General features: G+C 40.2%; 1 protein-coding gene across 21 annotated transcripts in view; it reads right to left on the reverse strand.

The window, feature by feature from the left end:
• The window catches only part of ZBTB20 (zinc finger and BTB domain containing 20), a 636,327-nt gene that overhangs the window by 261,846 nt on the left and 361,304 nt on the right, over positions 1 to 13,177 (reverse strand). Inside the window, exon 7 of one of the 21 annotated variants that reach the window (XM_043512067.1) lies at positions 4,333 to 4,396. The exons of the other annotated variants lie outside the window; for them this stretch is intronic. The gene's annotated coding sequence lies outside the window, so the exon portion shown is untranslated. The remainder of the gene's footprint in view (positions 1 to 4,332; positions 4,397 to 13,177) is intronic. 21 annotated transcript variants of the gene reach the window in all.

Raw genomic sequence — 13,177 nt, forward strand, 5'->3', positions numbered from 1 at the left:
AGACTTTATTTTTATTTTTTTTCTTCACTGACATTGTTTACACACTGGTTCTAGGGATTTGTTCTTCACTATTAGACTCGTTTGCTCATACCTAATTAAGCAAAAATAATCAATTGGCCACAGAAACATCTCCACTGTGTGTACTATATGTTCTAGTGAGGTCTTTCCACAGATTCCCTCGAGACATTTTTTCTTTTTATTAATATATATACTATCAGCACTGAAGCTTTACTGATGCAGCCCATCTTGCCTGTTATCTCCAGGACTAGAGTCTGGCAGACTGGCACATCAGGATGTGATTCTACAGGTGCACTCAAAATACACAACTTCCCAGTATTACTGAACAATGTCCGTTTAGAAACACAAGAGCAACTCAGGGGCTCATCTGGCTGTCTGAGGTATGCTGCAAAAATATAGGTCTCAAAGAGCCTGATATTCTCATGACCTGGTATGCAAGGCAAAGGAGAACAAAAACCATTAGAAGTAGGAGGGAGTGCAGGAGAGTGATGCAGACACTGTTGCATATTCTCCTTCTCCTCTTCATGCAATTAGGGTTCTGTGGGTCTGGAGGATTCATGCCGGGGACAACACTGAGAATCAGCTGCAGATATCCACATGGATGTTAATTCAACTCTTATCTCCATTAACCTCTGCTCCACCTCCATAACCCCAGTGAGGAGGTCTTGAGATGACCGAGCATAGGCTGGGCAGTGCTACAGAAAGGCTGACACACAATGGGGCTGGTGCTACCTCCCTCCAAGGATTCTTGGGATCCGATGGATTTAGACACTATTTTCCTGGTTTCTCCAAACCCCTCTACCCTGATGAGAGCACTTCTTAGAAACTCTACAAAGTTCGTGGAGCGTCCTGGTACCCTCGTCCCCTTTTGTATGTTTCTGCATGTGTGAGGTTGTGTGTTGAAAGATGCAATGTGCCCAAAATAAACAAAAGCTTTGAGAAAGTAATGACTTGTTCCCTTTGAAGAGCCTTTCTTCTCAAAATCTCTTAGCGCTTTACAAACATCCTAGTCAACCATTATACGTAGTATTACTTCATTAATTTACCATTTGTCACACACAAATTAAGAGTCACAGGATTCTGGGCTGCCCGTACTCATATTCTGCTCTGACCACTAGAGCACATTCCATCAAACAGCACCACCTCCAAGGAAATAATCTATTGTAGCATATTTTCACCTCAGTAACATAATACTCCTTTCACTCATCAAACAACGTCTCTGCGTTTGTCACTAAGTTTGGACCTTGTATTTGCTGCAGCTCACAAATACTACTAGACTATGACATGTGGCTATTGCCAATGCTGTTATATTAGAGAAACGGGGAGCATGAGTTCAGAGCACTGAATTAGGCTCAGGAGACAGGTTCAGTTCCACACAGACTCAAAGTCTGATTTATCTCTCTTTCACCGCCTTACCTGTAATATGAAATTACTAATATTTTCCTATGACACTGGGGCATTGCAAGGATAAATTAATTAATCTATATGAGATGTTCAGATACTATGGTGATTGAGGCCATGTAGATACCTAGATAGATAGTTATTCCTGCCCTTTGGATGTTGCAGAACATTAGGGAGCCTACTTTAACTCTCTTTTTCCAATTTCTGAATCCTATGAAGCCTGCATTTGCATGGAATGCTGTCTCCAGAAATGTCTATGGTATGTATCAGTTCTGTCCCATTCAATTAGGTCAGACTAGATGATGATAATGGTCCCCTTTGGCCTTAAAATCTATGAATTTATGAATGAGGTGTGTGCACTGTTTACTTAACCTGCTCTTCAAAATTCTGCTGCATGGACCAGCCTTATACACCTGTCCACATTTACGAATGGTCACATGGAAGTTTAATCTGGTCTACCAGACCGACTGCTTATCTTTTGAGTGAGAGGTGTATTTGGGATCACATCACATTATTCCTCTATGCTCTGCAATGCTTCACCATCCAATTCTGATTTCACAATAAGGTCCTGGTCTCCATCTTTAGAGCCTTTACTGGAATAGGACAGGCCTGCCTAACAGACCACTTCTCTCCACTACACTGCAGAGAGAATACTGTAGGAGAATTTTCACCTAGGTGCTTTTAAAAATCCAACTAGGTACCTTTCTACCTCTTTAGGCACCTAAATACATTGGAAATATGGCCCTAAGTGACAACCAAAGTCATACAGGAAAAACTGTTGTAGAGCTAGGAATGGAATCCAGGTCTCCTAAGTCTCAAAACCCCTCTTATAATTATACTTAATTCTTGTATCTGATGCCTACATATTGTGGTTATAGATGCAGTAGTGTTACATTAGATTAGATCAGATAAACTGACTTTCCAATAGTTTCCTCCCAATGCAGTATCTAGATGTATAAATATAGATATTCTGCTAGTCTTCTCCAGATGCAAACACAGGTTAGTTTGTGGCTTTTTTTTTTTTTTTGCAGAAACTACTAAAATGTAACAACACCCCAAATATTCTTGTGTTTAAAAAAAACAGATCATGGATGCAGGAACAGTCACTCATGATTTGGAGTGGGCAAGCAAATAATTTTCATTTGACTGTGCCCTTGTATTTGCAACTAGCTTTTCTGCTGTGACCCACTATACTTACCTTGTCTGCTGCTCTAACCAACAACATGCCTTTTTAATCTGCCTTCCTGGGGTCTGCATTTGATTACAGCATTCATGTTCTATTTAGATTCTTTTGTATCATGCCCTGTGGTGCAAGCACGAAAGGTGTTATTTATAAAATGAAATTCTGTTGTATTGCAGCTTGGATTGAAAGAGGACAAGTGATATTAAATACTTACTTTATTGAATAATATCTTGGATTTATTAACTCAATTTCCTTACAAGATTAGGCATAGGAGGGCAGAAGGGATTATTAACTAATGAACAGGCTTCAGGCAACAACCCCACCCCCAATATATATACATTATTTCAATCATTTCTATTTAGAGGGCCAGGATGTGCACCTCCAACATAGCATCATGGCTTTGTGTTCAAAAGGCATTGCATATAACCATTGTTGGAAACAGTGTATGGGGAAAAGTGTACTATCCCTTTAAGGGAAAACCAGGCAATAATCTAGGAGGCTCCATCCTGCCCTTGGGCTGATCTATTTAAACACAGGAATAGGAAACTGAGATGAGAAGGAGAGGGAGGAATAGAGAGGAGAAGCCAGGGAGACTGCAGTGAGTGATGATTTCTCTCCCAGGCGCCAGGGGACAAACCTAACATGACTCACAGACTTGGGTTTGTGGATTTTGTTTGGGAGTTCTGCACCACAGTCTGACAAACTGTTTGTTGTAATGATTCCTGTCCTGAAACCTCATTAAAAAGGCACATGACATTTGGTTAATGTTGGCTTCTCATAAGTTCTTTCCATACTCCTTTCTCACCTCCTCTTTCCACAGTTCCACTTCATCATGAGCCACTTGTCTGGGAGGCCGGCGTACACCAGGTAAGGAATGAACTCTTCCAACACTGACACCTCTATAGACCTGTATATAAACCATCAGTAGATGCTTATGAAGCATCCAGCCTTCACCCTAACTCAGAGGTGAGTTCTACCAGCTGGGGAGAAGGTGTGGCAAGCTTCCAAACTTGTGTCCCTCATGTTCAAGCATGCTGTGCCTCTATGATCTGACATTTAGCCCTTCGGGGTATCTACAGTCCATCTTTAAGAATTATGTATTCATAATAACAGGATGTTTAACCTGAGAACCTTTACCCTACAGTAAATGCAGTACATTTTCTACCAACAAAATCTAGAGATGGGCCCAAGCTGCAAAACTTATACCTGTGTTCAAAACTCCCAAAAGCCCTAGGGTGGTGCACATATAAACTTTTGGTTCAGGCCCATTTCTAAACAAAAACTAAACCCCTCAAGCCCCTGTTCCTAAAAAGTTTTACAAAACAGACACAGTTCACATAACTTAAAATCTGTCAAGTCCACAAGTAAGACCTGTGTCTGACATAGGAAAGTGAAATAGTGTCAATGTCAGAAATGCTATAGGCAGAAAATTCCCACTCCGAGGTGCATGACAGGTAAAAACTTTCACCCCAGGAGCTGTTGCACAGTTAGAAGTGAGTCACCAACATCCAGAGTCATTAGACCCAAAGGTGCCACTCAAATAAGACAAGCTATTGCTAGAACAAGAGAGATTAGACTTTTAAAGTATCTGATAGATTAAAAGGAAATTGTCAGGATATGTTAAATGGATATTCAAGTACTTTAGGCCCCAATTTTCACCTACTTAAAGATCTTAAAGCTGGGTATGAGACAAAGATCAAAAATAAGGGGTGACAACTTTTTTTACTTACATGGCATCATTGTCAACAACGACCCAATGCAATGTAAAATTCACTGCATGAAGATTATCAGCAGCTAAGAACAGATAAGGAATAAAAGATGTTCAGAACCAGGATTTGAGTTAAGGATCATCTGTAGACTCAGGAGAAAACGTCTTCAACATGGATCATCAGGGAGAATGTTCTCAATAGAAAAGAGGGATAAATAATAGGATTTGATAGCGCAGAAGTTAAATTTGGTCGAAAGTGAAGAGTGACTGAGAAGAAGATTTATGGTGAATCTTTCAAAAGTAGATGCAATAATTGCAACCACAAAAGACATTCATCCATGGCACCAAAAAAACCCACATTCTTGGACCCTGTATGGGCAATATGGCTTCTGTCTACACCTCATCCCTCTAGCTGACCCCAAGACATCTTTCATTTGAATTTTATTCTACAAATATTCCATAATGAAAAACTCTGCTCCCCTTTTCAGGAAAGCTGGTGAAAATATATTAGCTAATAAATGGAAACTTATGGATTTCCTGACAATCACAAGTTGGTCACCATGAGCATGAGAAGTGATCTCAATGGAAAAATTACAGAAGTACAGTTACAAGAGCTATCCAGTCTATACATATTATGAATGTGCAAAATGTCACACTTTGCAACTACTGAACAAAATTTGGCTCATTACTTAGATCTCAGTGAGATCTACAAAACCAGCCAAGTTTGAACAACATTGGTTTTGAGCTTATTTTAACTTATGTAGACACAAACTTTTGTTACTGGAACATGTTGGAGAGAACATAATCTACTCTCTCTCTCTCTCACACACACACACACACACACACACGCACACACACAAACACACACATACACTCTTCAAGAACTACATTTTTTTCCTAATTTTTCAGACAAATTCACCTCTGAGCTAAACATGAAAAATTTCACCCCAAATTAGTTTGAGAAAGTTGTAAGCACATGAAAGTATGGAATAAAAATGGAAACTGCATTTTAGCACTGTCTATAGAGTATGTTATTATGTCTGAATTAATTATTGTGGTCAGCATACAATGAATAAATTAGTAATGAAAGTATTCTGTGATCCAAGAACACAGATTATGAGCAGCTTTCTTGATGTGCTGCTTTCCAAACCCACCCACCTTCTATTCTTCCATACCTGCTCACTGAAGGTTTTCACATCCCCTCCATTTGAGCATCTCTAAGCAAGCAGAGCAAGACAGATGAGCTAGCCCATTATTTTCAAGCTTTTATGAAGAGACTAAATCCAGAAATGATGCAAAATCTGGACTCACTTCTGAGGGTCTTTAGCTTTGTGGTTTTGGTTTAGGTTCATTTCTAATTAAGCTAATTGAGAATTAGCCAAGAATAAGAAAAGAGAGAATACAGAAAAGTAGTTGACAGATACATTAAAAAACCCAGTACAACTCCCATCAAAATCAAGTTGCACCCTTCCACCAGCTTCAGTGGAAGTAGAAAGAAAAGGAGTACTTGTGGCACCTTAGAGACTAACAAATTTATTTGAGCATAAGCTTTCGTGAGCTACAGCTCACTTCATCGGATGCATCCGATGAAGTGAGCTGTAGCTCACGAAAGCTTATGCTCAAATAAATTTGTTAGTCTCTAAGGTGCCACAAGTACTCCTTTTCTTTTTGCGAATACAGACTAACACGGCTGCTACTCTGAAACCTGTCATTATGCAAGGTAGTGGAAGTAGACTGAGCCCTAAGTGAATGAACTTCAGCTGTATGGTGGGACTGATTGAGTAACCAATACAAGAATGGGAGAATGGGAGATAAACAGTCCAGAATGGCCCAGAGTTAGGGAGAACCTTGCTGGATTCATTCTGCATGACTCATGAGCTGTGATCACTGCAACTGTGATCGCCACAGAGCTCTGTCAGAGATTCTACTAAGACGTGACATATAGAATACACTGTATCACCTTTCTAAAGGGCTATCTGAATGCATTTTAACTCATACTTTTCAACCCCCAATCTATCCCCCCATCCCTTCCACACATAGATTCATAGATACTAAGGTCAGAAGGGACCATTCTGATCATCTAGTCCGACCTCCTGCACAACGCAGGCCACGGAATCTCACCCACCCACTCCTACGAAAAACCTCACCTATGTCTGAGCTATTGAAGTCCTCAAATCGTGGTTTAAAGACTTCAACCACGATTTGAGGACTTCAATAGCTCAGACATAGGTGAGGTTTTTCGTAGGAGTGGGTGGGTGAGATTCCGTGGCCTGCGTTGTGCAGGAGGTCGGACTAGATAATCAAAATGGTCACACACTCTTTAAGGCTCCATCTGAACATCAAAAGCAGATCTCCCTTTTCCCCCAATGCAATCTTTTAAAATATCATATTGGGACAGACATATTTCCAGTCAAATAGGAATCAAATCATACCATAGTGCACCCTGTGAGAATCCTACCCTATCTCTGAATGCACTCCCTTTGTCAGATAATATCAGGGGAGTCAACCTTTGAAACCTATAAACAATGTGCTGCAATAGCTCCTTAACCCTTTATCTCTGTAAAACTAACACTTTCAGCTCACTGTGAAATTTTGGGATAGTCTATGCTGTAAAAATTACTGTGCCAAGGGACCCAGTTACAACACAATTACAACTGAAATGCCATTTGGTTTTGCAGTCCTTAGTGGAAGCAAACCATGTTTTAACTCTACATCCAAAGTATGCTACGGCCTTGGGCTTTGCAAGACGGCACCAAAACTGGGGCACCTAGAAAAAATATAGTTGGATCTAGTCTATAGTTAAAACTGAGCTGTGCTATAACCATGTTATAAATAACTTTGTTGTAAATGAGTCGCTTGACATGTCCTGTTTCATAGCGGAGATGAGATATTTATACACGAGTTACAAAGGGAGTGGAGGCTTGGGTGTCAGAACTCCTGAGCTCTACTCCCAGCTCTACCACTGACTCATTGTCTGACTTTGGGCATGTAATTTTACCTCTCTGTGCCTCAGTTTCCACAACCATAAAACTGAAACAATTCTTAGGTAGTTCACTGGAGGGGGGAGAGGTTGTGAGGCATAGCTCATTAATTTCCATTAAGTGCTTTCCGATCCTCAGCTGAAAGGAGCTATAGAAAGGGAAAGTATTACTGTGATGTTAATCGACACTTTTCCTCACGCTGATTTTGCTGTAGCACTCCATGGCTATTGGAAGCAGAGAGCAGGTAAAGCAGATGTATGTGAGATCTCATGAAATATCACTCACATCTATTTTCTTTAGGGTAAGTTCATTTTCTGTGCCTGTTCTGTGGGCCCTTGGAGATTAAATACAGCTGAACACTATTAAACACTTAGACTCGGTGCATGAAGAATATATTCTTTTAGCAGTTTTATTCCTTTATCAATTACTACTTTAAGATGCTTGCACTGTATTATTTTATATTGGCCAGTTGTAAAGATAATTTACTCTCTGAGCAGTTTTATTCCTTTAACATTTCAAACTTTTGTTCAACGTTTATCATGTGACCGTTTGTGGCAGATACTGAGAGAAATTATTTACTAAAGGAGATGATACATGGACAGAATTTTGTGCATTTTTACCACACTTCAGAAAAGAGACCTGGATAAGGATTCTGGTGAAGCTCCATACTTAGCTGTTAAGCAAAGTGAAGTGCTTTCTCTCCTTCTGTCAGGGGCAAGACCTTTACCAGCGCCTTGCTCCCAACCATATAAGTATTCACACAATAAAATATAATATCATGAGTTTGTTACAAACTTGAAACTTATCAAGTGAACCTGGAGCCAATATATGTCTTCATGGAGTTCATGCTCAAGCCAAGAGAATTTGGCAGGGTTAGGTGACTCTGCCACACATGATTAAACCCAGTAATTTATTTGAACCCACCCAAAACAGAGTAAATGTCAGGAAACTTAATGTGAAGGCCTCTCAGTCAGAAAGCCCGCCCTCATGTCAGTATCGAAGAGCAGGGTATGGTGGAGGCAAGATGCCTGAATATGCTCAGTAGCATCCTACAAGGTCACAAAACAGGGCTTCATTGCCACATAGGCCATACATAATAGAACAATGAAAGAAGGATCCAAGGTATTGCCATCAAGGGAAGAGCTGGTGGCTGGATGGGGTGTGCATCAGAGCAAAGTTGGCATTTAAGTGCTGCATGATCAGAATTTAGCTTTTGTTGTGACAATGCTACACAGATCGACAAAGCCTTCACAGTTCAGCAGAAGACTCTGATTTCATTGCAAAGCAATAATTCAGAGCAGATGAGGAAAGATTTGCTGAGGTTCACAAACCCTTTAAGTGAATCCAGGCCCAGTTTTGAGTGACCCTGGGGCCATTGCCTTGATACCAGGCAAGATTTGAAGTTCTGTGCAATTTCCACATAAACCTTTGAAACCCTGGAAACTCACCTGAGTTTTGCTTTGAACACAGAAGTCAAATTGAAGCTTTGTGAGAAAGGGGTGCAGACCGTGGCAGATCAAACCCACTAATACCTAGATCTTATACAGTGCTTTTCATCAGTAGCCCTCAAAGGGCTTTACAAGGAGGTCATATGGGAAATCTGAAGCACAGGGAGGGGAAGTGACTTGTCCAAGGTCATCCAGCAGACCAGTGGCAGATCAGGGACTAGCACTTAGGATTCTTGAGTCCCACCCCAGTTCTCTAGCCATGAGGCCACAATGCCTCAAGAGAGTGCTTGCAAAGGGCCACCACAGAGTTGTATTCAGTTATGCTCAGCAGCCACAGACAGGCCAATTCCATAAACACATCCCTGAAATTGTATAATTGAGTTCACTTACTAGCTCAGGATGAAAAGAAGTACCTTACTGTCTAGAAAGACTGGTGTCAATCTTTATCCCTCCAAAAAGCTGTCTAATTTTAGGTTTTCCGTGTTCAAATACAGTTGTAAACTATTAAAGCATTTACCCTGGTGCATGGAAAACATACGGTTTGAACAATCTTAGTCCTTTATGAAGGACTGATTCCTGAGAGTTGCATTGTTTCCTTTAGCAGTACAGCATGCTTCTTTGTCGCACAGAATGTTTATTTTTGTAACTATCTTGTCCTTCTTTCCACAGTTATTTACTGGAGGTTTTCTTTTACACACGCATAAACACAAATTATATATACACATATATTATATATACATATATTATACACACACACACTCTTATTGATTAAAGAACATCCTTTTATATGCGACTGTAGGCTGCCAGTCAGGATAGAGCACATAAAAGTAAGGGATTGATTACATGCCTTTCACAGTTCGTGCATTCAACCAAATTAGACCGGGGTGGAGGGGGGGAACCTGTTTGTTGTGTAGTTTTCATTTGTTACATGTTCAGTTAATGCATTAAAATGACAAGTAACACATCTGCTGAGAGAACAGTCACAGACCAAGACCTACATATAGATCCAGAAAGGATTTCCACACTGTTCAGGCATCCAACTCTCAACTAGCACAGAACTTCTAGTGTTGTCCCAAAGTCCCCAAAACATAAAGCTATGACTATCCTGAATTTTAGTTGTTTTCCCCAGGGGCATCTTCTGTGTCCAGACTGGAACCATGAGAATCACTCATTTTCTCCCAGCTCTAAATCTAGCATCAACCACTGAAGTACTAAGTCCCAGCTACCACTACTGGAGAGAACTCTGTTCAGACCTTGCTAGTGCCATTCCTTCACGGTCAGATAGATTGCTGTAATATGATATGACGTATGAGACAGTTCCTCCCTGGTGGCACTGTGCACACTAACTGCATTACTCCAAACTTATGCCTGCTTGTGAAGAAAAAGGAACAGGAATTTATCTCAGGTCTCTTGCATGACAGTGCAGATCTCTAGATAGCAAATTATCTTAAAATTTAATTGCTTTATACTAGAAGGTGGAAGAGAGAGGAGTACATGAGGTTATGTCAGCCTGTAACTTCACTGGTAGCTGAGGACATTTTTGTCCTTGGCCATCATTTGTGGTCAGGGATGCAACAACAGGTGCACACCAAATCCCATCAGATGTTGAAGATAAAAGGATAGGAGGCATCTCTCTCACCAGCGGAGCTTGGATACATCATCACCTCTGAGCTGACTGATGCATGGCTTTCTACATTGCCCATTTAGCTATGAGGAAGACCAGGGCTGGCCCCACATCAGCCCTAATATATATGAAAAATGAGCAAAGAGAATTTTGTCCATAATGAAAGAAAAAGATTGAGCACCTTTAAAGTTGTTGGGGAGATTCAGAACTATTTGTGGTAAGGAACATATGGGAGTTACAGGGTTCCAGCTGTCAGTACCCCACAAGGCCCCACTTCAGTTGGTGGAAGCGCTCCTGGTAAGGACGCTCACTGCCAACAGAAGGAGCATAGTGTGGATGTGAACCACCATTTTAATTAATGTGGTGGCTGTACGTCAACTTAACATAATTTGACTTGATTTTGTAGTGCAGACAAGCCCTGAGTCTGGAACAGGAGTAAACTATATGGAAACAGTGAATGGAGAGCTCTGATGGGAAGAAATAGCAGGACTAGAAGTAGAGCTGGAAAAGGTGCAGTAATTTTGAAAGATAAAAGCTTGGGATCATCATAAAAGCTGGATACCAGGTGATGTACCTGGTAGAGGGAAGAGAAAAAAGCAGAATAGTCACATTTTTGGATTCAAGCATCTATTTTTTTCTTGTATGCCTCTTTTTTTTTTCCTTTCTACCCAGACATTTTTCACATGGAAGTTTTGGATTGGTTTGGGAATTTGTACTCATACAGTTTGGGCAGAGGGACATTTAAATTCCTAGTTTGCCTAAACAAATCTAAAACATTGTGTGTACAGATGCCTGGTTGCAAAACTTGCACACGTGGTTTTAAAGTCAAGATAGATATTCTGTTGAAAGTTGAGTGATGGTATCAAAAATACATATTCACAGATATTAAAGCCAGAAGAGGCCATTGTGGTAATCTAATCTAATCTCCTGTATAAAACCGGAAACATAATTTCATCCAGTAATTTTTGCATAAAGTCCATAAGATAAGAGACATCTTAAACTTGTGGAGTATAAGGGAAAAATCAGAGAAAGTAGAAATCTAAGAAACAAGAGAGCTAGAACAGGCACCGAGGAAGATCTATGAGTCAAGTAGATGCAATGAAGGGAGTGGAGTTGCAAATAGCTGCCTATCAACGGTATTTAGGTATTTATGGAGGACCTGGTAAATCAGTAATGGAGGCATAGAGAAAAGACAGGAAAGAATAAGAGTGAGCTATGATACTGGAAAAGATAAAGGTGTACCAAGAAATGATCAACCGAAGTAATTGTAAGATATACTTGTTAGTTGAAATTGTCTGAACTGTGATGCTTGAATTGTGGCCTCCTGCTCCATACTAAATTATTGTTCGAAGAGCGAGAGAGACAGAGAGAAAAGGGAGGGAGAAAGCTCTCAGTTCCCAGAAGGGATTTGAGAAGAAATACTACTTGCTGCATTTGTCTATACAGTTTTCTGCCACGCCTGCAGAAACAGTGTGACAGACTTAATCACCTAGAGTGCAATTAGATGAGAGCCCAAGTGTAAAAAACCACAAAACACAAGTCTCTTTGTTCCTCTAACAAACTGAAACTCCAAGTTTCTCCATCATCCTTGTTCTGTCCAGAAACAGCCCTCAAATATCTGAAACATTCCTGGAATTAATAAATATATGCTGATTTCACCTTGCTTCCTGATATCTCTCTGGCTGGTACTGATTTACAATGCATAGCATTGTTGTGCTGCAGGAATATATTTTGCCTTTTTTATTTCTTCTTAAATTTCCCAGTAACTGCAAGAGGGAGGTTGAGTCATTGAGCAATAATGTGATTCCTTAAATCAAAGGATGAGTAAGTGTAAGCAAGCTTTTGTTACAGACAATTTTTTATAAGCTGTACTCCACTAAATCAATGTTACTGTTAGTTCATTTGGCTTCTAAAAGGTCATTTCAACAGATACAAACTTTTTTGTGGAACTCAGGTACTCATTACTTTGGTATTGAAAACCAGGACAGGGACCTGAGTGGCAATGTGTTTCTTCTAAACTCTGATGTAAAAATGATTCTTTCTATGCTCTGTAGCAAGAGTGAATCTAAGACCCACAGGATACAGAACTTATAATTTGGTAGAAAAAAGACAAAAAAAACCCCAAAGATGACAAATGTTTGTCAATTTCCAAGTCACTAAAGGTGCGGTGTTCCGAATTTGCTCCCTACAATATAAATGAACTGTAGGACATGATGCACAAGAAGAGAAAAATCTAATGCTCCCTACTTTAGTGCTTTGGTCACATAGTCAAGCCCAGAAAAAGATAATTTAGCTTGCAGGCTGCTAGTTGAAACTAAGCATGCCCATGTATTTCAAACATTTCTTTAATTAACAAGGAATAAAAGTAAATAAATGTGCACTCCCTGGGTTACTTACAAATATAGTCTCAAATTTCAGGTAACGTTTACCTGAATTTCCTTGGAAATCATCAAGGCCGTGTAAGAGGGTTTAATCCCCTGCTTCTCCATGCACTTATGCAGCCAATTTTCATGTCAAATAGTCTTTGCAAACATTATCTAGTTAGTTCTCACAACAGCTCTTTGAGATAGGTAAGTATCATCTTTGCTGTTTTACACATGGGGAAACTGAAACAAAGTGGTAAAGTGACTTGACCAAGACCACAGAGGGAGACGGTTGCTAGAGCCAGGATTATTCAGAAGTAGGACCACCTGAACGCTATTCCTGTACCTAAACGACTGTCTCTCAGTAATGTACAAATAACTGCGCTGGCCCCTCGATTAACTCTACTTCCCTTCTTCCAAACCTGCTGTTTTAGGAGAGAGGACTGAGTTT

The sequence above is a fragment of the Dermochelys coriacea genome, chromosome 1 (genome assembly GCF_009764565.3).
Source record: "Dermochelys coriacea isolate rDerCor1 chromosome 1, rDerCor1.pri.v4, whole genome shotgun sequence".
Taxonomy (NCBI): domain Eukaryota; kingdom Metazoa; phylum Chordata; order Testudines; family Dermochelyidae; genus Dermochelys; species Dermochelys coriacea.